The sequence below is a fragment of the Columba livia genome, chromosome 15 (genome assembly GCF_036013475.1).
Source record: "Columba livia isolate bColLiv1 breed racing homer chromosome 15, bColLiv1.pat.W.v2, whole genome shotgun sequence".
In the NCBI taxonomy this organism is placed as follows: Eukaryota; Metazoa; Chordata; class Aves; order Columbiformes; family Columbidae; genus Columba; species Columba livia.
In genome coordinates this window covers 135,786-159,832 of record NC_088616.1, presented here as the reverse complement: position 1 = coordinate 159,832, position 24,047 = coordinate 135,786, and the positions used below count along the sequence as shown (strand labels likewise).

The 24,047-nt window shown below is 47.6% G+C and overlaps 1 long non-coding RNA gene across 2 annotated transcripts; it reads right to left on the bottom strand.

Moving 5' to 3' along the window:
- Nucleotides 1-3,507: 3,507 nt before the first annotated feature.
- On the bottom strand, nucleotides 3,508-9,370 carry LOC135575480 (uncharacterized). 2 transcript variants are annotated; one of them, XR_010466302.1, is made up of 3 exons: nucleotides 9,176-9,370; nucleotides 8,602-8,856; nucleotides 3,508-7,094 (listed from the first exon to the last, which is right to left on the bottom strand). It is a non-coding gene; the product is annotated as an uncharacterized LOC135575480 (long non-coding RNA). The 2 variants fall into 2 exon arrangements; XR_010466301.1 differs by having other exon boundaries at nucleotides 3,508-8,856.
- Nucleotides 9,371-24,047: the final 14,677 nt, after the last annotated feature.

Here is a 24,047-nt window from a genome sequence, read left to right as displayed (position 1 = left end):
GGTGCAGTGCCCATTAGAGACCTGGGAGCAGCAGCTCTGCCCAGCCAGCACCCTCCAGCACCCGCAGCAGAGCCCCTGTCAGCAGACGCCAGCACAGGTGCCTTTAAAGCGGCCGTGGTTACCTTTTCTGGGCTGCTGAGAAAGGACATGATGGAGTCCATGTATCCGCTTAGAAATCCGTTCACAGGTAATGCATCAGCATCTAGTAAAGGAGGAGAGCAGGGAGGGCTGCAGAGAGGGTTTGCAGGCAGGACAGAGCAGAAGGAGCTCTGCCCCATGTCCATCCCAGTGCCTGCTGCCCCAGCACAGTCTCCCCGTGTGTGTCAGGCCTGCAGGGTGCCCGGCAGATGGGCTGCGATGCTGGAGCCAGGCAGGACGGGGAAGCGCCCAGTGCAGCGGGTGAGGAACTCGCTTCAGACGGGCAGGAAAGGTCCCACTCCCGCAGCACGTCTGCCTCCTGCCCGCCTAACTGCCTCTCGCTGCCCGTGCCCTGCAGCAGGAGCTGGATCCCCTCTGCCCGCAGAGGCTGTGCTGGGGCCGGCTCCCAGCTCGGAGCAGCCCTGGGCTTCAGGCAGCATAATCACCACCCATGGAACCCCCTGCCAGCGTGTGGGGAACCGTGACCCTGGTGTCGAGCGGGGAGCGATCGCTGGGCCCCACCCTGCTCAGACAACCAGGGCCCCTCACTCACCGATCTGCGGTGGCTGGGCCACGTCCACCTGGTTGGGCTGCGGTAGAGATGTGACCTCCTGGGGAGCCCCAACCTCCTCCTGCCAGGCCACCCTGGGGCGGCTGGGGGGTCTCTCCTGCCAGGCCAGCCTGCGTCGGATGGGGGGTCTCCTTGCCATTTTGCAATCAAAGGGAAGGACTAGGGATGGGGAAGGCGGACGCTTCGGCAAAACGCCTCGGTGCTGCAGCTCTGCCAGAGGCAGCGGTGAAGGGTGTGGGATGCGCCCGTGTGCTCCTCGTCGGGGAAAGACGTGAGCTCAGGAGCTCCTTGCTCCAAGTCTGCCGGGGGCAGCTAGAGCTGGGCTGTGGTTGGACTCTGTGATCTTAATGGTCGCTTCCAACCAAGAAGACTCTCTGATTCTCTGTCAGACGTGGGCTACGCTCGGGGCTCTTGCCAGCTCCGTGATCGCACCCTGTCCTGTCACCGTCCTGTCGGACAGTGTGGGCTGGGGCTGCAGCTGCGCTGATCACGTGCGGGGCAGTGGGTGCCACAGTGTGAGGTCACAAAGGGCCCCACTGTGACCCTGTGCCTGGGGAAGTACAGGCCAGCTCTGCCCTGGGCACCTGCGCAGGGGTTTCTGTTAGATGGAGATTTGTTACTGAACCAACCAGGAATTTCAAGGCCAACTCAAATGCTGAAGACAGGACCTTCTGTGGGAGAGAAGCAGTTCTGTAATAACAAGGCCTCAACATGACGTGGATTGATGGACCTGTCATCAGTGAGACTCCAGCGCATGGACAGCTCATGAGCATCGATGATACCCAATCAGTGAATGCGTGCTTGGAGCGTGGACGCGTGATCAGAGAACAGTTGCACGTATAAGGAGGCTTGTTTCTGTAATAAATAGCTTTGCGTGGTTCACACTGAATCGGAATGCCGAGTCCTTTATCGTTCCATCAAACGGTGACCCCAGCGCGATGCTCTGAACGGCGTCTCACTGCGATCGGGGAAAGGCTGGAGCGGCCCAGCCGGAGGCGGTTCAGCCGGACTGAAGACCGGACGGAGGCGTACGGATGCCCTGGGGATAAATTTGTCGACGGATCACCAGAAAAGGTGAGCGGCTGGGGCAGGAGGAGGGAAGAGTGAAGCTCCTCCTGATATTCTCTGTGAGAGGACTTAAATATGGAGAAAGTAACATATGCAGAGTGTTCGTTTGGTGTAGAATTAATGGCTACCCGGGAGAAACCGAGAAGGCTTTTAAACGTTAACTTTGGGACGATAAAGGGCAGAAATGATGGGATAAGTTCAGCAATAGAGATAAAGAAGCTAAACCATTAGTAACTACATGGAAGCTTATAAAAGGTTTAAGGCTGAACGGTCTGCTGCTGCTGGAGTTTTTGTAGCGTTGCAGCCTGATAAGGATCCTGAAAGTCACTGTGGAGTTTACCCGGTTCGTGTCTTTGATACCCTCCCTATTCCATGTGCTGCTGTGCCTTCGGGCCCCCGTTGGCTCAGCAGTCCGGGGCGGGGGGAGGAAAAATGCCGAGCGGTGTCCTCCTACTCAATTACCCAACCCTGATGAGAACAGCAAGTCCAAAGAACTGGAGTCAGACAACTTGCCTAAAGAACCTGTGAAAGCTGAGGATGCTAAAGTCGTAAACAAGTGTACTATCAGTCCTTATACCAATTTGTATCTGCCTGTACCACCTTTTAACCCTCCAACTTCCACGAGAGAGCAGAAGGAGTCACTGGATAAGAACTGGACAACAGATCTGTGTGACAGATGAGTGAATAGCGAGTGAATCCAGCAGTCGGCAATGCGGTCACGCTGATCGTGTCGGGAAAGGGGATGCGCCTGGGAACTCAGGTTATACGAATAATTACGATGCTAGAAAGTGTTGCCGAGAATGTGCACTGTTCCAAACCCCCCTGTTACTAATGAGTCTCCAGCACCACTCAAGTCCGTGTTATCTGATGATGAGGATGAGGATGAGGGTTTGCAGCATTTTCTTGAAAAGTTGAAGGAGTATGTGTACGAGTTGCCCCGAGATCAGATAAAAACCACGAAAGACTCAAGCAAAATTAGACCTATGCAATGTAACAGCTCTAGATCGTTTAGGACGGAATGATGGGGATTCATTGAAAGGGGCGGGTATCCCCCAACTCTTGGAAGAGACACTAATTGGCACACCACAATTAGAGGTGCCATTAGCTTCTGAAATCCTGAGGCAGGCAGCAGACCTCGCATATCAAGCTATGAGAGAGGTGCCTGAAACCAACACAGCAGCCAAATCATTTACAACTATTAATCAGCATCCCAGTGAGAACTACATGCAATTTATTGACCATCTTCAAGAGGCCATCAATAAGCAGGTTGAAAACTCAGAAGCTAAGGAAGCACTGGTGTTGAAATTAGCAGTAGAATGCTAATGTTTGCTATCAACATGTTACTTGCGAGTTTTACAGTACATCTTATGTGCTCCTGTGTATTCCCTCTCTGAAAATCAAGCAGCTTGTCAGGAATGTGAGTTAATTGTTTTAGTAGTTGTTTTTAAGTGCGCTGTAAAACTTTCTCCCCACTTTTCCCACTCGCGCTGGCAGCAGCCCTGTGCTTCCCCCCTCCCTCTTCTCAAGGGTTTTACTTGCAAGATGGGGTCAGGAATGATGGATCCTAATTCAGTGCTATAGATGCTCACAGACCTGGTGGTCCAGAAGCCCATTGGCAAGCAGGTGCTGTACTTTCTGTGGAGAATGGCAATTTGAACAAGCAGCAGGAGAGCCAAAAGGGCGATATTACACTTAGATTGAGGCGCGGAATGACCTTACAACCCTTCAGATTATAAAGAAGGTATGTATTTATTTACGACGCTGGACACAAGGGGAATCATTTCACCTAATATGTGTGTAAAATTACAGTAGCTGTGAGCTTGGTTAAATGCAGTAAAGTGTTACATATTCATGACAGTTCTAGGAATGCCTGTACATATTCATAACCTGTCCCAGAGAAGGCGGTTCTTATTACAATGAGTTCAAAAGACCTTTTCCATAGTCTCCACCTCTGGCTCTTCCTGGTTGCAGCTGCGCAGTGATCGTGACCCCGGGTCCTCTTTCTCTGTACACGGTCACCTTTGGTCAGTGTGATGAGTTGGTTGGGTCTCAGGCTGCTGAGCTGGTTAAACTGGCGTATCTCCTGTCCTGTGCCCAGGTTTCTGTAATCTAGTTCACCCAAGGATGCACCAAGGATTATTATTTTTGCAAGGCGTCAGTGACGTCCCGTTTCTTGTACAATAAGTTACACAGAGTTAAGCAAGGCTGGGCAATAGTGATGTGGGTTAAAGGGTTGGCTCTCTAAGTGTCTTTAGTGATGTGGGGTAGGGTTAGTTCCTTAAGTGTCAAGTGTTAGTTTTAAAGTGTTAATTAGTTAATTGGCAATTCCCTGTATCATTCCCCCCTTTTCTAAAAGGTTAGTAAATTCTTTTACTAATGTGATGATTCTTTATCTATGTTTTCTCTGGCCACAGGTAAGAAGGCTACTTCAGGCTCCTGGTGTTTGTCTGCTGCGCTGCTGAGCTTTTCTGGGGCAGCTGACAAGCGTAAGGCTGGTGCTCCGGCAGAAGCAGCATCTTCTGGGCTGCGACGGGAGCTTGCATTCTTTGGCGTGGTGACCCCGCTCACTGCGGCTATAACATTTGTCTTCTCTTTTGGGTTTCTTCTTGCTGAGGTAGTAAGTGCCGCGTGGGCCGGTCACCCAGAAGGACCAAAAGGTCACCCAGAAGGTCCTTGACAAAACATGTCAAGGTGGACATAACCTAATTTCTTTGATAGAATTTCAGAAAGGTTTTGGTTAATTAGTACAAATTTAAAGCTCTCTACTGCAGAAGTGGGCAATGTAATATATATACTCCTGGGTGAGCCACAGCCCTGCCAAGGGACCCTCCCTGCCCCACGGCAGCTTAGCTCCAGCACGGCTGCTGCCAAATCTGCTGGGCAGCTGAAGAGCCCTGCCTGCCCCACGTGGGGTCCATGGGGATCTCTGCTGCCCTTTCACACCTGGACTCACACATGGGCTCCTAGTGGGAGCTTTGCTGCATCTTTCGCAGCCTTCTTGGGCTTCCCATTTGGGGCAGCGCCCTGGGCTCAGCCTTGCCCAGGGGCAGGAAGGAGCGTGGCCAAGCCCAGGGGGCTGGTGGCAGGAAGCTGGGTCTCTGGGGAGGCAGGCTAGCAGGCTGTGTGACGGGCTGTGTGTGCCTGGGGCTCATCGGGCGCCAGCAGGCGGGTGTGTGCCAGGAGAAGCTCCAGATCATCTACGAGGGTCAGTGAGGACAGTGGGGTGTCTGGGGGGGCTGGCAGGAAGGAGGAAAAACCCCAGCTCCTGCCCCAGCCTGGGACGGGTGAGGGTCAGTGTGGGCAGAGCAGAGAGAGACTTCAGGGACACATTGGACATTGGTGGCCAGCACCCTTGGGCTCATCATGGCACCTCTGTCTCCCTCCTGTCCCTGGGGAGAGCTGGGGGGGCAGGGGTGACCATGGGTGGAGGAGCTCCAGAGGTCCCCACAGAACCAGGCTCCAACCTCAGCTCTGTTCCTTTTTGTCCAGCCCTTCAAGACCAGGCAAACGATGCCAACCTCTCGGTCTCTTCCCTGGCTTCTCAAACCCTGCTGATCTTAGAGTTTGCAGTGAAACAGCGTCCCTCTCAATTTCACCTGCGAGCCCTGTTCTACCAGCTCCGGAGGGCATGGAGGAGGGGGAGGAGGAGGATCCCCACCCTGGGAAATGGCTGAAGGTGCTGCTGGAGCCATGTGCAGAGGTGGTGCCATGAAGCCTGAAGAAGAGGCCAAAGGCTGTGGCAGCGCAGCGAGAGGAGCACTTGATGGTTGGTGATGGGCACCCTGTAGGATGGAAGCAGAGGCCCTACCCCAGCCAGGCTGCCTGTGTCTCCCAGCCATTGATAAAAAGACTGATAAAGAGACTGTGGAACTTAATGTGACATTTGAGCTCTTCTTCCCCATCCCACCCTGCCCTGATGAGGCCCAGACACCTGCAGGTTGCCTACACCGCCGGGTCCTCCACAAGGCCCTGCAGAGACTTGCTGCCCCCCAGACAGCAAGGTGCAGCTGAGACAAAGCCAACCGTCCCCAAAACACTTTCTCAAGAGGCAGGGCAAGCAGAGCTGGCAGCTGTCAACAAGCTGGCAATCGCCCACAATGCTTAAACCACACGTGCAGGCCCAGCTGCTCAGCCCCTCTTCGCAGGCATTCTCATCTGCTTACTTTGTCAACTACTTTCCAAGCCCTGGGACGTTCTGTTTTGTGAGAACTTAGGAAATGCTCAGCACCCGAAGCTTAGGGCAATGTGGTTTCCCTCCTGGCCTGGCTCCATTCCGGCATTTCTACTAAGATTAGTAACATTCCAATATGATGAGCCCGTGGCAGGCGGTGAGCTTGTCACTCCAGCCAAGGGGCGTCACTGCCAGACAACCAGGCAGCATTCACACACATCGCTGCAGTGTACGGCAGAAGTGAGGGCTTCAGAGGTCATCAGCCCCATTGCCTGTTTTCCCAAGGGCATGAGGCCTGGCTGGAGAGCAGCTCATTTTCCTCACAGCAGCTCCTACGGCGCTGTGGGTTAGACCTTCGACCCAAGCAGTGCTGATAACACACTGATGTCTGGTGGCTGCGTTTCTGTGAAGAGCTGCCAACGTGGAGAGGTCGGTCAGCAACACACGAACAGACCCTCAGAAGCACCACCGAAAGCGACTGCAGTTCCTGTACAAGGAGGCTAGATCACAGCAAAGACCGTGTAATAATCTATGCCACCTTAACCTTATGCATAAGCAACTTTTTCTTAGTATAGATGTATTGTACATGAAAAATTTCCAAAACCAGCAGAGCCTGTGTTAAAAAGCTGGTGGTTATGTGGCTGAATGTATGCAAGTTCATGTGTCTGTGAGAGTACAAGCGTCTGCTTATAAATTGGCATGTTCACACAGAAGCAAAGGGGTCCGATTTTGTCTCTGTGTGCACACACATTTACATGGTCGCTTATCTACAGAGGTACATGTGTGCATGCAAAACTATGTGTGAAAACGCGTCTGCATGTGTGTGGGTAAACAATGGAGTATGCGTGTTCAGACAGCGGCCTATATTCACATGGGCCTACAGACACCTTTCTGAAAGCCCCGCACCCAAGGACCGTGTGAATGTACAACCACTTGCACCAGTGTGCACAGTCACAGACTTAGACTGAGGTGTTTAGTCTCACAGAGGCACAAACGTGTTTGCGTTCAACCATATATCACAGACAAGCTTGTGAACACACGCTATGCTGTTTTTTCTCTGTGCGGCATGCTTTGTCATATTTCTCTTGCAGATCACCGGCGTAGCATTTTTCTTGGTACAACTAGGTATGCCAAGAGTAATGGATTCTGTAGGAAAACTCACAGTCATGATGTTGTGATCAACTTCGGTAGCCCTCCATGACATCCCCACCATGACCCTGGGGTCATGCATCAACCCCCACAACACGATGCCAGGATCAAACCCACAACCCCTCAGGACCCTGGCAGCGTGACCGCAAGTCATGCTTCGACCACCCCTGCATGAAGCCTGGGTCAAACCTGGGACCCCGCCGGCATGACCACAAGGTCATGCCACCAGCATGACCCTGGGGTGATGCCTTGACCCTCCCTGTGTGATGCCATGATCAACACAGTGGCCCTCCCAGGATCCCGCTGGCATGACTCCAGATCATGCCTCAATGCCCCTGGTGTGATGCCAGGCTCAACCCTAATCCCCCCTGAACTCCGCCGGCACGAGCTCAGGGTCATGTCAGGACCCACCCGCCACCTCAGTGTGATGCCGGGTCAACCTTGGGACCCCACCAGGACCTTGCAGGCATGACGCTGGGGTCATTATAGCACACACTCAGCATGATGGTTTGTCAACCCTCTTGGGACCCTGGTGGCATGACCCCAGGTTCTTGCCTCAGCCCCTCATCAGGATGCCGAGGTTAACCCCGGGACGTCCCCAGAGCCCCTCCAGCATGACCCTGGGGTCATTATAGCACGCCCTCAGCATGATGGTGTGTCAACCCTGGGACCCCCTTTGGACGCTGGTGGCATGATCCCAGGTTCTTGCCTGAGTCCCTCAGCAGGATGCCGGGGTTAACCCTAGGATGTCCCTGGAGCCCCTCTGGCAAGACCCTTGGATCATTCTGGGACCCCCATGCCGGAGTGAACTCTGGGACACCCCTGGGGTGCCACCAGCCTGGCCTCGGGGTCATGGTTTGACCCCTCAGGTGAGATGCTGCAATCAACTCTAGAACCCCCATGGGACCCCGCTGTCATGACCCCAGGGTCACACCTTGACCTGCCCATGGTGATGCAGTGGAAAATCCTGGGAGGTGATCCCGGGGTCATGCCTCAACCCTACCTGCGTCATGCTGGGGTCAACTCTGGGATGCTCCCAGGACACCTCCAGCATGACCCCGGAGTCATGTCGAGACCACCCTGGTGTAATATCAGGGTTAACCTTGGGACCTCCTAGGGATCCCACTGGCATGATCCTGGGGTCATGCCTAAACCCCCTTGCGTGATGCTGGGGTCTGGAATTGAGAGCACGAACATAGTGTAAAAGGTTTCTTGTATGCAGCAAATAACTATCAAGATTTGATATTTTGCTCTTGTAACATTTGAAGATGTAGACTGGGATGTGTCCTGGTGTTCTAATTAGTCTAATTAGACCAGGCTGTATCTGGAGGTTTCAAATGGTCTTTTTTCTACCATCTCATCCAGTGAGAAGTCACCAACCTCACGGTTAACAAACAAAACACGTCTCCAAAAACATGAGTAGATTTGAGTTCTGGAGGTTTGAACCAACTCTCCCATGGAGAAGAATGCAGATTAAATTGTATTTCTTTCTTTTATTTCTTACCTGATACTTTAAATGACATTTCTTTCTTATCTTTCTTCTCTCAGAAGAGCAGATGTGATGTTTGGAATTAACAGACACTTAAATTTGTCACAGTAACTGTTTCCACAGCAGGGAATAATGACAGCATCTGTCATTATGTTCTTACAAATGGGACATAACAACTCCTCTGAAACAGGGTTGTGGTTTGAGGAGGAGGAGGGTGGTTCCGCTGGTAAAAAGGAAGGTTTTTTCTTCTTCCCTCTCGCATAACTTTCCCTGGACGGGGGGATGGAAAATAAAAAAGTTGAAGATGGCCAAAGGAAAACTTTTCCAACCTTTGGATTTCGTCAAAGGGAGATAAGAGATGTAATTTTCAGGTTGCGAGACAGTGTGTCAAGGTTTAATGCAAGGCGACAATAAACTGTGGCAGATGCTCTCTGTTAGCGCCTCACTCTTCCCCCACCCTTTCCTAAGACTGGAAAGATGATAAGGAAGATAAGGAGGAAGGAAGAGAGACTGAGACTTGCAAGTTAGAAAGGTTTAAAAGGCTTTACTAACGCTACTAATAAATAGAGTATATATAAAATATACAAACCTCAATCTTGAATGTCTGATATGGAGTTGATGGCACTCCAGTTGCGGTGGAGCTAGGAGCTGGCGTGGCTCCAGTGGCAGCAGGGCAGGTACCCAGCAGTCCTGGGCAGGACTTCACAGCAAACCAGAATCTGGATGCAGGGATTGCAGGCTTAGGCTGGCAGGGCCGGCAGGCAGAGTCCTCTTTAGATGTTGGCCATGGTCAAAGAGAGCAAGACCCTCGTCATCTCCCTCTTATATAGGATGGATGACGTATATGGGGCGGAATACTCAGTTGGTCAATTTTAGTCATCTGTTCCCTCTGCCTCTCCTTGCAAATATGTCCCGTTATCAGTTAACCTTGGTTACCATAGTAATAAATCTAAACACGAGCTTCTTCAGCATTCTGTTGGTCATCTTATCAGCACAGAGCACAGTGTCTCAGAAAAAAAATATGCAGCTAACTTCAGGGAAGTGCAGTTAGTTAGAAGAACTTAGCTGAAAGGAAAATTCACTAAAAGTGAAACTGGTCTTGTTTTTAACAAAACCAGGACACAGTGACAATGCTTCCTCCCCCATAACTACAGGTGCTGCGCAACTTGCTGATGTTGCCACTCATATGCTCACACGTGGTTGTGGCCAATGCACTCGACCTCCCTCCCCAGTCAAACCAGCAGGGTTTGGTCCAGAGGAGGTAAAGGCCTGAAACAACTGTTTCCAGGAGACTCACAGGGAAGCAGAACGGCAACTAAACACCAGTGGCTTGTGGGCGCAGGGAGTCTCGTGCAGACTTTTCCTACTGTATGAATCACACAGTATCACAGTATGTTTGGGATTGGAAAGGACCTCAAAAGATCATCTAGTCCAATCCCCCTGCTGGAGCAGGAATGCCCAGGTGAGGTCGCACAGGAACATGTCCAGGTGGGTTTTGAATGTCTGCAGAGAAGGAGACTCCACAGCCTCCCTGGGCAGCCTGTTCAGTGCTCTGTCACCCTTACTGAGAAGAAGTTTTTTCTCAAATTTAAGTGGAACCTCTTGTGTTCCAGCTTGATCCCATTGCCCCTTGTCCTATCATTGTTTGCCACCGAGAAGAGCCTGGCTCCATCCTCATGGCACTCACCCTTTATATATTTATAGACATTAATGAGGTCCCCCCTTAGTCTCCTCTTCTCCAAACTAAAGAGACCCAGCTCCCTCAGCCTTTCTTCATAAGGGAGGTGCTCCACTCCCTTAATCATCTTCGTTGCCCTACGCTGGACCCTCTCCAGCAGTTCCCTGTCCTTCTGGAACTGAGGGGCCACAACTGGACACAATATTCCAGATGTGGTCTCACCAGGGTGGAGTAGAGGGGAAGGAGTACCTCTCTCAATCTACTAACCACCCCCCTTGTAATACACCCCAGGATGCCATTGGCCTTCCTGGCCGCAAGGGCACAGTGCTGGCTCATGATCATCCTGTTGTCCACCAGGACCCCCAGGTCCCTTTCCCCTACACTGCTCTGTAATATGTAATTTCCCAACCTGTACTGGAACCTGGGGTTGTTCCTGCCCAGATTCAAGACTCTACACTTGCCCTTGTTAAATTTCATCAGGTTATTCCCCACCCAACGCTCCAGCCTGTCCAGGTCCCGCTGGATGGCAGCACAGCTTCCAGTGTCACCACTCCTCCCAGCTTGGTGTCATCAGTATACTTGCTGATAGTACACTCTATTCCCTCGTCTAAATTGTTAATGAATATATTGAATAATATTGGCCCCAGTACTGACCCCTGAGGCACTGCACTAGATACTGGCCTCCAACTAGACTCCGCACCATTGACTACCATGTGATTTAAGTACGAGTCAACCACTTCATTCTATAAACACAACAACCTGGATGAGCCACTCTGAGCCCTCCCTGCTCAATAAGTGAGCTGTATGTCAATGGTTTTATTACTCACATATTAGTGGATGAGCCCAGTTCAAGTTAGATATTAATCATTTAGCTTAAGTAGATACACACCAAATGTAATGGATTATTTAGAGATATAAGGTTGTATGATTTTTAATATACTCTTTGATTCATGTTATATGGTAGACTAGATTTGCCAAAATTTTAAGCTTGTATTTACCAAAAGCAACTGCAGACTACACTAAATGCCCACAAGGTAAATTCTGGCTTGCATTTTGCTGAGAAAAATGGAACTGACTGGGAAAACAATGATCCAAGGCTAACATGGAGACATTACAAACATCTGCAAAGCGGGGCCTATTTTGCACTTCTCTGAGAAGAAAGGATTTATCCAGACAAAATGGCACTTTCGAGGATATGGACCAAAACCAATGTCTAACAACTAAACAAAACAAAGGCCCATGTGGAGTCAGAGAAAATGGGTCCAATGGGGAGCAAAAGGACCTGGTGGTGAAATATTGCTATTGGACTGGATCTTGGTGTGAATGGTCTGTAAAGATATAAAAGTCTGCAGTTTTCTATGCTTGGGGGTACCTCTGTGCAGGTACCCAGCTTGAGCCAGCCCTTCTGCTCTTCTACTCCATTCAATTTTTATTTTTCTGAGAATTTTGTCTCCTGAAAGGCTGCTCTGCATATGGTTATTGGGCCTTGCCTGAAAGTTTGCTACTGGAGTTCTAAAACACAGACTCTATGGAGCAAATAATAGAGTGAACCTGCCACTGAACTCTTTTAAGTTGTGCTTCTCTTTAAGAAATCTAAATATTGTTCTGCAGCAAGCAGAACCCTAAATTACTCCCTTCACAACAGTGGTGTCTCTTGTTGCCTTTCGAGTCAGGCCAATTAATTCTGTGCGTACGTGTTAATAATCAGTATTATGTATTTTCCCATGTTTGTCAGCATTGCACCCCTTGTACTGGGAACTTTCACCTTCATTAAGAAACTCCTGGGAATTCCTGTGCTCTTTTTAGTCCTGGGAACAGGCTCAAAAGTTTTGTCCTGTTCCGAACAGAAATGCAGGCATATCTCATATGAAGACCCACACTTCAAATGACATTTCAATGATGATTTTAATTAGCCAAAGCTTTTAATCCTCTCCTTTTACTGAGCATGAGGGTTGTGTGAATATTCAGCAAAAGACTTGTGTAGCTAAAACACATAAATATCCAACGGACAAGGTCAATAGAAACTTCTTGGTTTTGTACAAAATCCTAAGAGCTGTGAAATGTCATTAAAAACAGTTCAAACCAGAAAAATTTCCAGTAATACTGAAATAGATAAAAACTGGCATGAAGGATCACAGAGGATGGTCTACAGCCATATTTATTGCTTATGACCTAGAAAAAGCCAAAACTTTACATTTAGAATTCCAGGTTACCTTGTATTTTCAAGGGCTTTGCAACATTGCCGGACAACCTCTGTATTTCCTTAAAATGGAATACAATAATATTAACATTGAAAACTCAAAGATTAAAAAAAAACATCACCAGAAGTCCCTCCCAGTCTTACCCCTTTTGTTGGACAGTTCTTTATACAGTGGCTGGGTTTTCCACAATGAAAACAAGTATATGATCGTGGAGGTTTCTTCAGGTAACTAGAAGGTTTTTTGGGGAAAAAAAGAGAAAAATGTGTCATTCTTGTTAACAACAAGTTTTCCGTCATCTTCAGAGAGGAGATCTGACATGACCAACACTCACTTGGCTGGATCGTATTCCCAGCAGGACTGGATCATCATGGTTTTTATTTAAAATAACTGTTTCCAAGAAATAAAATCCCATCTGAACTAATTGGAATACAATAAATGCAATTTACATTAAAATAAAGACAAAATATAAAAACCACAACATAATAGTTTTCACAGTATAAGGACTATTTTGAAATGTGTAGAGACACATAGTGTTTGACCTAAGTGGCATGAAAACGTAGGCCTAAAAATGTAAACTTAAACATGTAAGCCTAAAAATGTAGGACTGAAGTTTTCGGCTGAAAAATGTGGGCCTAAAAATGCAGGCATAAAAATGTAGGCCTAAAAATGTAGGCTGAAAAGTCTACTTTGGGTCAGATCCATTCAAATCTACTCCATCACTATAAACTAAAATCCATTAAAATGTTTAAAACACACTGAAATGCCTCACAAAGAATACAAAGCTCTTGCAATACTTACAAAATGCGTGTTTTGCCAGGATTCTTCCAGCCAGGATTCTTCCAACAATTTCCGATGAGTTCTTAGGGATAGGGGTGTTATCATCTGTGTATTCTGAAAATAACATAAATACAGAAAAGAAAAACAAATGAGTCAATTCATGACTGTATATTGATATGAGAATCCTTTTACAGATACAAAAGCAAAATTTTATATGTAACATCACACTTTTAGCATCTCCACACACCAATGGGACATTTTGAGAAATCTTCAGGTTTGATAATCAAACACAAGCAGCAAAATATTTTCCACAGGAGAGCAAAAAACACCCAACTACCTGAGACACTTGGACTGAGCCTAAAACACCAAGATCCCTCCATGCTGGTGGTTTTTCTATTTATAGGGAAATTTATAGGGAAGGGACGGGAAGGGAAGGGAAGGGAAGGGAAGGGAAGGGAAGGGAAGGGAAGGGAAGGGAAGGGAAGGGAAGGGAAGGGAAGGGAAGGGAAGGGAAGGGAAGGGAAGGGAAGGGAAGGGAAGGGAAGGGAAGGGAAGGGAAGGGAAGGGAAGGGAAGATCTGCCCCTGCAACGTGAAATTCAGCTTTGTAAACCCCCGACACTCGCAGCAGCGTCCTGAGGAACAACCTTTGCTCAAGGTCAGGGCTGGAGTTTTTAGAGCAGCATCAGGGTGGTCCCTCTGCCCAGATGCTGGTGGGGGTCCTAAGCAGAAGCTTCCCATCAAGGCCAGTTTGTTTCCTGGGTGGAATAGCATGGATTTGGGCAAGGAGGAAAATGCTGGGTAACAGCAGGGGACACAAGTGCCATAGTGCTGGGACTGGAGGTGGACCTTCTCTCAGCGCAGGTGGCCAAATGGCAGAGACCAGCTTGGATGATTTCATAAGCAGAGATAGAAATTGGATAGAAATTGGTTAATCTGAGAGATAAATAGGACAGTAAAGAACCCTGGCTCTCCTGCAAGCGAAAGAAAGTCCAGCCTTGCTGTCTTTCTTTCTCTGATCCCGCATAGCCCTGGCTGAAAGCTCAGGTGGTCTCCACTGCCCCGCACGTCAGTGTCCTTCATGCCTCCCTGGCTGCACTTTCATCCTCTCCTTTCCCCTCCATCTGAGGCAAACCCCAGCCGGGGCCACGGTGCCCACGAGGACTCATGGCCATGCTGCACCAAGGAGGAGGCACTGGTGGAGGGGGGGGCGCTGCCAGGACCACCCCACCATGTCTGGAGACCTTGGCCCTGGGGGGCGGGGGGAGGAGCAGCCTCGTGTCCCCCAGGTGCTCACTGGGAGGACTGGGGAGTGGGGGGAACTGGTATACTGGGAGGAAGGCCCTTTAGGTACTGGAAGGAGAAGAGTAAACTGGTATGCTGAGAGGTGAGTGGGTTTTTAACAATTATACTGGGAAAGACAGTGTTTTTCACTGGTATACTGGGAGGAAAGCGGATTTTAACTGGTATATTGGGAGGATAGTGATTAGTGACTTGTATGCTAGGAATATATTTCTTTTTAACCGGTGTACTGAGAAGACAGAGGTTCTTAAATGGTATCCTGGAAGGAGGACTGGCTTTTCGCTGGTATACTGGGTGAAGTTTTCTTTTTAACTGGTATGGTGGGAGAAAGGCCGCTTTTCATTGGTATGCTGGGAAAACAAGAATCTTTTCACTGGTGTACTGGGAGGACTGAACTTTATTACTGGTATACTGGGAGGGTATGAGGGCTTTACCTGGTATACTGGAAAGTCAGGTGTTTTTAACTGGTATACTGGGAAGAAGGGGACTTTTCCTCAGTGTACTGGGAGAATGGCCATTTTTAGCAGGTATACTGAGTAGATTTACTGGTATACTGGGAGGAAGGTGGGTTTTTCACTGGTATACTGGGAGGAGGAGGGAGCTGCCTCAGGCCTGGCATTAATCCCGTTTTCCCAGACTTTACCCTCAAATTGAGGGTTTCTGCCCCAAAACACAGCCCCAGGTCCTGGAGAACCAGGATGAGGGGGTGGAATCCAAGTCCTGGCCAGATACTGGGAGCAGTGAGAATGGCGCTGGGTGGCATCATACAGCGGGGGCTGGAGGCTCCTGGGGTTGGTTTGGGGATGAAAGGGGGTAGTTTTGGGTCTGTTAACATTTTCTTCCCAGTGCAGGTGGCGCTTTGCTGTCCCAGGCAGCCCCAGTTCCCAAACTTGGGGGGTAAAAGGGATTGGGAAAGGGGTGGGGGGAAAATATTTTGTTGTTGTTGTTGCTATAACCTTTATTTTTTTTTCCTTTCCTGTGCTCAATTTGTATCCCCTCCCTCTCTGCCCCTCCCCCCATCCCCTTCCCCATTATTTCTTGCATTTCTGAGGGAAAAAAAAATATAAAAAATTCAAATATAGAATGTGCTCTTTCCTGGTGTTGCCTGGTGTCTTCTGGCATCTGGGAGGGGGGGCGGGGGCAGGGGCCAAAACTCCTGCTAATAAACCCAAAAAAAGGGTAGAAATGCACAGTGAACCCCAATAAATTGTGGGTGCAAGGAACCTCATGCAGAAATTCCTCACTGTGGGCCATTTGACAGCAAAGAAAACACTGTATTCCTTAAATATGATAACCTGGGGGAGCTGCTGTGAGCTCTGTCTGCTAAATAAGACAAATTTAAGTTTCATATTAATAATTTAGCTTAAGAAAATGCATAATAAATAGAATTAATAACTTAGAATTATAAGATTGTGTGATTTTTAATGTGCTCTCTGCCTCTCGTTATTACTAACTTAGATTTGCTGAAATCCTAAGCCCTGTGTTGTAAAGTGCTGGTCAAATTTACCTAAATTGCATTTACTTCTTGGAAACAAAAGAAGCTGTGATGGACACCTGAGAAACAAGACCTGGTTTGCACTTTATTGAGAAAAACAGAATTTATTCGGGTAAGATGAGGCCTTCAAGACCAGCATGAAGCTGCAGACTACCATGGACACCATCGAGATGAGGCAATTTTTGCACTTTGCTGAGGAACAACAGGGTTAATTTGGGCAAAAAACAAAGGTCCAAGGTCAGTGAAAGGATCCGACAACCAGGAGAAGAGCCCAGACTTGAGCCCTGAGGTGATCTTGGTGTCCTGGGGCCACCATTTTGTGTTTTGAGGTGATCTTGGTGCCCCTGGTGCTGCCATTTTGAGCCCTGAGGTGACTTTGGTGCCGCCATTTTGAACCCTGAGGTGAGGGGCCCAAAACTGACCCCAGGATTCGAGGTCACTGCCCTGGTCCCACTGGCCAGACTCAAATATTGCAACTGGACTGAATCATGGTGTGAGGGATTGGTAAACAGTCGGCAAAAGTATAAAATCCCCGGGACTTCTATGCAGGGCTGGAGCCTCTGTGAAGGCACCAGCTCTGGACAACCCTGCTGCTGTACCGCTTAATCAAATTATCCATTTCTGCGAACTTTGATGCCTTTGGGTTTCTGTCGAGAGACCTGGGATCTCAAGCGGGTCAAGATGCAGAATGATGACATTTTGAAATCCTGACCAAGCCATATAAAGAATTGTGTCTGCACATATAACCCTTTGGCCATTTGACCTGTTTTCCATCTATGTCTCTTAGACTTAAACCATTGACCAAGCCTGGGATTAAGTTTGGATCCAGCCGCATCCAGACTTTTCTGAGAAGGAGTTAAGAAAGCAAGAGGGTCCATTCTGAACCTCGTGACTCAACGGAAGGGCGTCCTCCTGACATTTTGCATCTCCTGTCCCATAAAAATAATTCAAAACCAATTCTTATGCAATCGTCCTTGACATATTCTGTCCATTAAATGGACCCTGCTGACGAACTCTGTTCATTCACATTTTTCTTTGCGTTCTAAACACGAACAGGACCCCAAATTCCTTGTCCGCAACACCAGGTGAAGGCCACGGAATCCTGGGGTGGTTGGGGTTATAAGTGGCCTCTGGAGATCATCCAGTCCAACCCACCTGCTAAAGGAGGTTCACCTAGAGTGAATCGCACAGCATTGTGTCCAAGCGGGTTTGAATGTCTCCAGAGAAGGAGACTACACACTGGTGTCTGCTGTCTACCTTTGAAAGGTCTTGGGAAGTGGCAGAGGTTCCTGAAGACAGGGAGGTAGCAAATGTTGCTCCTGTCCTCAAGAAGGAAGATCCAGGGAACCACAGCTAGGTCAGCCTGACCTCCACTCTGAGAAGATGGTGGAGAAACCTCCCCTGAAAGCATTTCTTGAGGCACGGAGGATGAGAAGGTGGTGGGAGTGGTAGCTTGGAGATGACCACATTGTGCTTAACCACCAGTTTGCACCAGCTGGAGAGGAGTTTCACTGGGAAGGACCTTGGTTGTGGTGGACACGAGGTTGAACCTGAGCCAGTGCTGTGGTGAAGGCAGCCAATGCTGTCCAGGGCTGTGGTGGGCAGAGTCTTGCCAGAATCACAGAATCATTTTGGTTGGAAAAGACCCTAAAGCCCATCAAGTCCAACTGTTAACCCAACCCCATCACTAACCCATGTCCCTGAGAACCTCATCTCCACATCTGTTCAACCCCTCCAGGGATGGTGACTCCACCACAGCCCTGGGCAGCCTGTTCCAACACCTGATAACCATTTTGTGAAGAAATTATCCCAAATTTCCCACCTCAACCTCCCCTAGCACAACTCGAGGCCATTCCCTCTTGTCCTATCAAAAGGTTGAGGGATGTGATGTTTCTCCTCTGCTCAGTACTGGAGAGGCCACGAAGTTATGTCCAGTTCTGGGGTCCCCAGTACAAGAGGGACACAGGGATACTGGAGAACATCCAACAAAGGGCCATTAGGATGATGAAGGGCCAGGACCATCTGTCCTGTGAAGAGAGGCTGAGGGAGATGAGAAGAGAGAGCTCAGGGGAGCCCACGGATGTGCAGAAACACCTGGTGGGAAGTGATTAAGCAGGTGGACCCAGGCTCTTCTCAGCGGATCCCTAGGACAGGAGGCAAGTGGGCACAAATTAAATTGCATTAAATTCCCAGTTTCTGAGTTTCACAGAGTCCCACAGGCACCCCCCAAATATCCAAAATCCTCATGGTTCTCTCAGTTCCTCCTCATCAGGTGCAATGTTCAGCTTGGCTTCTCCAGTGCTCCACCTGGAAATGTCCCTCTGACCCACCTGTTAATCACCGAAGACCTTTGATCCCCATCATTGAGTCTGTTATCAGTGGGCCACCCTTGGTGGTTTAGTTTATTGCTGCTGGTTTTATTTGTTACCACTCTTGGTAGGCTGAAAAGGTCTTTGATGAAATAATATTCATGCAGCAGATGGTGACACCTTCCACATACTTTTCCACCAACCACTATCACAAAGCTCTACCAAAACTCCTACCCCTGATCCTTACCCTGTCCCCAACCCTGAAATCACGAGGCTGAAGCCCAAAACCACCAACCCTTCCTGTGTCCCTTGTCCTGATTGCTCCACCCTAAACAGGGAGCCAGTTCTTGTCTTGAGACCCACAGAATCACAGAATCATTTTGGTTGGAAAAGACGCTCAAGACCATCAAGTCCAGCCATTAACCCAGCCCCATCACTAAGCCATGTCCCTGAGAACCTCATCTCCATGTCTGTCCAATCTCTCCAGCCTGGTTGGGGTTGAAAGGACCTCTGGAGATCATCCAGTCCAACCCACCTGCTAAAGCAGGGTCACCAGAGCAGATCACACAGGATCACATCTTGTTTGAATGTCTCTGGAGAAGAAGACTCCACACCCACCCTGGGCAGCCTGTTCCAGGGCTCTGGCACCTCAAACTAAAGAAGTTTCTCCTCATGTTCAGATGGAACCTCCTGTATTTCAGTCTGGGACTGGGTTAGGACTGGGTTAGGGAGCAATTAGGCAATCTGGACATACATAAATCCATGGGTCCAGATGGCATTCACTTGCAGGTGCTGAGGGAGCTGGCTGAAGTCATTGCTGGACCACTCTCCATCATCTTTGCCAAATCTTGGGAAATGGGAGAGGTGCCTGAGGATTGGAGGAAAGCAAATGTCAGTCCAGTCTTCAAAAAGGGCAAGAAGGAGGACCCGGGTAATTATAGACTGGTCAGCCTCACCTCCATCCCTGGGAAACTGGTGGAATGACTTATCCTTGGTGCCATCTCAAGGCATATCAGGGATAAGAGGGTCATTAGAGGCAGTCAACATGGCTTCACCAAGGGGAAGTCGTGCTTGACCAACCTCATTGACTTTTATGAGGACATAACAAGGTGGATGGATGATGGCAGGGCAATGGATGGGGTCTATCTTGACTTGAGTAAGGGATTTGACACAGTCTCCCACAGCATCCTCACAGCTAAGCCGAGGGAGTGCGTTCTGGATGAGCGGGTGGTGAGGTGACTGCGAACTGGCTGAAGGGAAGAAGCCAGAGAGTCATGGTCAATGGGGCAGAGTCCAGTTGAGGCCTGTATCTAGTGCAGTGCCTCAGGGGGCAGTGCTGGGGCCTATATTATTCAATATATTCAACAATGACTTGGATGAGGAATAGAGTGACTATCAGCAAGTTTGCTGATGACACCAAGCTGGGAGGAGTGGCTGACACTGGAAGCTGTGCTGCCATCCAGAGACCTGGACAGGCTGGAGAGTTGGGCAGGGAAAAATTTAATGAAATAGAACAAGGGCAAGTGTAGAGTCTTGAATCTGGGCAGGCACAAGCCCAGGTTCCAGTGTGAGTTGGGGAATGACCTGTTAGAGAGCAGCGCAGGGGAAAGGGAGCTGGGGGTCCTGGGGACAGCAGGGTGACCATGAGCCAGCACTGGGCCCTTGTGCCCAGGAAGCCAATGGTACCTGGGGTGGGTTAGAAGAGGGTGGTCATAGGTCAGAGAGGATCTCCTGCCCCTCTGCTCTGCTCTGGGGAGACCACACCTGGAATCTTGTGTCCAGTTGTGGCCCCTCAGTTCCAGCAGGACAGGGAACTGCTGGAGAGAGTCCAGCGCAGCCACCAAGATGCTGAAGGGAGTGGAGCATCTCCCATGTGAGGAAAGGCTGAGGGAGCTGGGGCTCTGGAGCTGTACAAGAGGAGACTGAGGGGTGACCTCATTAATGTTTACAAATACATAAAGGGTGAGTGTCAGGAGGATGGAGCCAGGCTTTTCTTGATGACAACCAATGACAGGACAAGGGGTAATGGGTTCAAACTGGAACACAAGAGGTTCCACTTAAATTTGAGAAGAAACTTCTTCTCAGTAAGGGTAACAGAACACTGGCCCAGGCTGCCCAGGGAGGTTGTGGAGTATCCTACTCTGGAGGCATTCAAAATCCGCCTGGACGCCTTCTTGTGTAACCTCCTCTAGGTATTCCTGCTCTGGCAGGGGGATTGGACTAGATGATCTTTCGATGCCCCTTCCAATTCCTGACATTCTGTGATTCTGTGCCCATTGCCCCTCATCCTATCATTGGGCACCACTGAAGAGTCTGGTCCATCCTCTTGACATCCATCCTGGAGATATTTATCACATTGATCAGATCCCTCTCAGTTTCTCCAGCTGAACAGCCCCAGTTTCCTCATCCTTTCCTCATCAGAAAGATGCTCCAAATCCCCCATAATCTTTGTGTCCCTCCACTGGTTCTCCCCAGTAATTCCTTGCTCTTCTCAAACTGGGGAGCCCAGAACTGCATCCAGTAACTCCAGACATGGCCTCACCAGGGCAGAGCAGAGGGGGAGGATTCTCCTTCCTTGACCTGCGGCTCACACTCTTCTCAATGCCCCCCTGGAACCATTGGCCTCTTGGCCACAAAGGCACATTGTTGACTCATGGCCAACCTGTTGTCCAGCAGAATTCCCAGGTCCTTCTCCACAGAGCTGCTTTCCAGCAGGTAGACCCAACTCAGTCTCCTCATGCAGGAAGCTCATCAGTAGCCCAAGCACTCAATGGAAACCCTGAGCAAAAGAACAGCAGTTCTTAATTAGCAAACACAAGCAACTGTTCAACATTCTGCGGTTCAAACCATCACGAAACTTCCTCATACAGCATGTGACACCACCTCAGTTTCTCTTTGTACTTTCACTAGCAATAAAATAGATTATTATTATCTATTTTTTCCACGTGTGGTAATATAAAATTCACGTTTTCTTCTCGTGTCTGCAGCGAGGTCTCCAGTGGCCACCGTTATCTCTATAGCTTCATGATGAGCAGTTCCCTCAGTTCCTCCTCTGATTTGGTTGGGAATGCGGCCAATTGGTGCAAGAAATCAAACTAACAAAGAAGTGTAAAAGAACCACTGAGATTCCAGTTCAGATATTGGCTGTCCTAACTATAGTTCTTCATATTAGGCCCCAAAAATGCTGTTTTGGCCCATTTTAAAAATCACTAAGATTCAGTTTCAGACTGTTGTTATCCTATATATGGTTATTCATATTTGGCCCCAAAAAGTGCAATTTTGACCCATTCTCAAAACCTCCAAAGTTCTGTTTCAGACTGTGGTTGTCGTATCTATGGTTCTTCATATTTGGCCTAGAAAATGCTATTTTGACCCATTTTCAAAACTGCCAAGGTTCAGTTTCAAACCACGGCCCTGCCATCTACAATTCTTCAAACTTGGCCCCAAAAATGCAGTTTTGACCCATTTTAAGAACTACCAATATTCCATTGCAGACCGTGGTTGTCCTATCTACGGTTCCTCCTATTTGGCTCCAAAATGCTATTTTGGCCATTTTAAAACCCACCAGCATTCCTTTTCAGACTGTGGTCCTTCTCTCTGCGGTTCTTCAAACTTGGCCCAAAAAGTGCAATTTTGGCCCATTTTTAAACACACAGAGGCTTAAATTTTGGTTGAAATTTCAAGACCCAACTAGGAAAACAAATTGAAATTTCTTGGTGTAAAATTGTTCTAGAATGAAAAATCCTGATTTTTGAGCCCAGCTTCACTGTGGGATAAACCCTTTCCAGGGTGACCTGTAGGTTGGGGTTAAGCCAGGCTTAGGGGGCTTCTGTTTCCTTGTGTGGAAAATTAAAAAAGCAAAGTAAAAATAAGGGGAAAAATGGGCTTTCTGAAGTTTTCATCTGTGTCAGCAGGATCATTGAGTAGTTCTGTAATTAAACACAAGGGAACATGTAATGGTTTCTCCTCCTTGCTCTTTGCAAAAGGAGGAGCCGCAAGTGTTGGGACTTTGAGTCGGGACGTTGTTCCCGCTTTTAACAGAAATGCAGAAAATTAACCCCGAAAGCACCCGCCCTAAAAAAAAAAAAAAAAAAGAAAAATAAGATAAACTATTCCATAAAGGGGGAAGTGCAGGAATAGTTTGTATTTTCCTTTTTCTTTCTAATTTTATATTTTTTTTACTTTCTGAATGAAGCTTTTCAATACAAATTGACATTTGTAATTCATATTTTTTCGATAGAGTTTCTGAATGAGGCTTTTCAATGTGAATTGACTTTTGTGATATGATTTTGGTTTAGTTTCTGAATGAATCTTTTCAACACTGATTGACTTCTGTAATACAATTTTTTAAATTCTGTTTTTAGTTTTATTTTTTCCCTTTTTCTCCCTGAATGCCCAGGGAAGGCATTGAGACATTTTGGTGTGAGAAAGGCAGATTTTGGGGGTAGGCGTGTTGTTCCTAGTGCCTGATTTTTTCTTGGAGGGTGGAGTTTGACCCAGGGAGGTCACAGGAAACTTTGCTGAGTCGAAATCAAATTTTCACAGATTTGCCAGAATATTCTTGCTTTCAACTGACCATTTTTCAGGACATAACTAATAATAATTAAGAGTAAATAGTTGATAACTAACAATTAATTCCTGCAAATTTAATCAGGATACAAGAAAATACCTTGGATTTTATAGCCTTTTAACTTGTTTTCACAATCCCTGACTTTTTCAGTCCTGAATTTTGAATTTACAGGATTTTGATTTTGCAGGAAATTTGCAACAGCAGAAAACAGAATTAAAGAAAAACTCTGTTTCTGGTGACTCTGCTGAATCTGCAAAACGAAGTTGTAAATCCTTTAAAAAAAAGTAATCACATGGCTGCCATTGGCCGATGTCGTTAGCAAGCGACGTGCCCGGCTGATAACGAGACAGAATAAAAAGTGGATTTACAGCCAAGTGCAAATGCTAGAAAAAGGGCAAAAGGGCCGTGAGGCATGTAGGTTATTTTACTGGTTTTCTACGACTTTTTGTTATTTTTGCTGCCTATTTGCCCAGTGGTCAAAGAGACATTTGTAAGTCAAACATCCTTTTTTTTTAGTATTTAAATATTTGGGAAGGAAAGAATGGAAAATTGTGTTTTGTGGTGGTTTGGGGTATGTGTTGTGGGCAAGAAAAATTGTAATAATAATAATAAAAAAGAAAAATAAAGATACAATAGTAAAAATAAAATAAAAATAAAATAATAAAATGAAATAAGAACAAGAAATAACAACAATTAGAATAAAAATAAATATGAAAACCATGAAAACAACAACAGTAATAATAATATCTTAACACTTTGTTTTGGTCATTAATTACAATTATAATCACTATTATTTCATTTTTCTTCCCAAATTAATGTTAATTCTTAGGGGTCTTCGTCAATATTCAGGCATTGCAGAGGAGCAGAGCCTTTTTTGAAAATTTCGATTTTATTTTTATTAAATTTCTATTTTTATTTTTCCTCTGTTTTACAAATAACTTTTTTTTCCTCTATTTTACAAATAACTTACAAAAAACCCTGTAGATATATATAGATAGATATATCTGCATAGATCTATATGCATATGTATAGATCTGTGTAGACATAGATCTATATATTAGGGCCAATTAGTATTCTGATTCCTACAATAGGATTTTGTTTTGTTTGGAAAAAATCAAGCTTACAAAACCA